General features: G+C 42.8%; 1 non-coding gene and 1 pseudogene across 1 annotated transcript; both read left to right on the top strand.

Moving 5' to 3' along the window:
- The first annotated feature begins 2,087 nt into the window (after positions 1 to 2,087).
- Positions 2,088 to 2,158, top strand: Trnag-gcc (transfer RNA glycine (anticodon GCC)). The gene has a single exon. It is a non-coding gene; the product is annotated as a tRNA-Gly (tRNA).
- Positions 2,159 to 2,187: 29 nt separating this feature from the next.
- The window catches only part of LOC143301672 (5S ribosomal RNA), a 108-nt pseudogene continuing 19 nt past the window's right edge, over positions 2,188 to 2,276 (top strand).

The following is a 2,276-nucleotide window of genomic DNA, read 5'->3' as shown; positions in this document are numbered from 1 at the left end:
GGTCTGCCTGCTTCATCCATTCAGTCCCTTCAGCGCATACAAAACTCTGCTGCCCGACTCGTCCTCAGAAAGAAGAGATCTGAGCACATCACTCCTCTTTTGCAACATCTCCACTGGCTCCCTGTCTCACACCGAATAAAGTACAAGATCAGCATTCTATGTTATAGATGCATTCACAAAACTGCCCCTTCCTATCTCTGCGGCTGCCTTTACCTCTACACTCCATCTCGCTCACTACGATCGGCTTCGGATCCACTCTGTTTACGCATACCCAGATTCAAACACTCGACTGTTGGCCGCCGTTCTTTCTCTGTCTCTGGACCTTGCAATTGGAATGAACTTCCTCTTTCGCTTCGTCAAGACTCCACACTCAGGTCTTTCAAGTCTGGCCTTAAAACCCACCTCTTCCCAAAATAGCCTCCCTTGCCTGCCCTTCCTTGTCTTTAGTTTCTACAGTTTTAGAGTTATGCATGCGTGTGAATGACTGGTGTAAAAGCGCTTTGATTTGTCTCTGCACAAGATCCAGCGCTATATAAATACCATTATTATTATTATTATTATTATTATTATTATTATGTCGCTTCTCGTGTTCAATCCAACAAAAACCGTCCCAAGGTTACATATCCAGAACAGTTCTCTTCTTTTCAGCTCCTCCACTTTGTTGACCTGCTCCAACGCTGTCACCTGTAAAAAGCTGAGGTTGTCGTCAGAAGGGTGAGGGTGAAAGAAACATGGGGAGGGTGGGGGGAAGGGTGAGAAATAATAATTATCATAAACTAATAATGATTAAGTTTCTTATTTTTGATCGTGTTGCTTTACCATAATATATTACTATAAACTCTTTCCAAATTCACTATACATGTAAAAGTATTTATTTATTTTGTCTTAGCACTTTATTTCATGTTCATGTTACTGTTTCACACAAACCTGGGATAGGCTCCCAAGGCGCTGAGTTTATGCAAAGTTTAAGCATCAGCTTTTGTTAACTGATTTTGTGTGTACGTGTGTGTGTGTATGTTTTTGTTTGTGCTGTTGTTAGCGTTGTTGTTGTTGTTGTTTTATTCAGCAGATATGGTGTAGGGCATATGGATAAGCCCGCACGTTTTGAAACCTCACTGAAACTGAAACTGAAACTTGTTTTACAAAGCGGTGCAGATTCAGATCCAGTCATCAAGAACAGAACGCCTGCGTGAGATTGTCGATGTGTCACTGACAGACCAAATGAGAGTATGACGTCACTCCATGACGTCACTCCATGACGTAGTGACTTGTTTGCGTAGCTATGGTTATGTTCTCACTCCCGGCACAGTCAGAAAGTACTGTGTGGTGAAACTTAGCAAGGGACTGGGATGGGCTCCCGTAAAGTACCCAGTAAAACGCCCACCGCCAACTTTAGGGTGTGTGTGTGTGTGTGTGTGTGTGTGTGTGTGTGTGCGTGCGTGTGTGTGTTTGTGTGTGTGTGTGTGTGTGTGTGTAAAGTAGGGATGGGCGCTTACAAGATAGTTCACAGTAGTGTATCGCCATCCAAAAAAAGGAAAAAAATAAAGAAAACAAAATAACAACTCTAATTACAACAAACATAAACAAAATACGTGAAATTACAGTGTAACTTGGGCTATAGTACGCTTACAATCAACTAACATTAACAAATACGTGACATTACAGACAGTGTAACTCAGGCTATAGTACGCTGCCTGACTAAGCGCGTTGGGTTACGCTGCTGGTCAGGCATCTGCTTGGCAGATGTGGTGTAGCGTATATGGATTTGTCCGAACGCAGTGATGCCTCCTTGAGCTACTGATACTGATACTGATACTGACAATCAACAAACATAAACAAATACGTGTAACTTGGGGGATAGTACGCTTACAATCAACTAACATTAACAAATACGTGACATTACAGACAGTGTAACTCAGGCTATAGTACGCTGACAATCAACAAACATAAACAAATACGTGACATTACAGGCAACGTAGCTCAGCGTCGCTGACAATGTTTCCAAAAGCTATCATCAGCGTCGTAACTGCTCAGACGTCTTCGAAACTTTTCACCACATCAGCACTTCATTTTAAAAGCCTGACACAGCATCGGTGGTCTAGTGGTAGAATACTCGCCTGCCACGCGGGTGACCTGGGTTCGATTCCCGGTTGATGCACTTTTTTTTTTTTTTTTTTTTTTTTTTTTGCCAACGGCCATACCACGTTGAAAACACCGGTTCTCGTCCGATCACCGAATTTAAGCAACGTCGGGCCCGGTTAGTACTTGGAATGGTG

Source organism: Babylonia areolata, chromosome 27 (assembly GCF_041734735.1).
Source record: "Babylonia areolata isolate BAREFJ2019XMU chromosome 27, ASM4173473v1, whole genome shotgun sequence".
NCBI classification, from domain to species: Eukaryota; Metazoa; Mollusca; class Gastropoda; order Neogastropoda; family Buccinidae; genus Babylonia; species Babylonia areolata.
The sequence above is the reverse complement of the archived record's forward strand: the minus strand, read 5'-3'. Positions and strand labels throughout refer to the sequence as shown.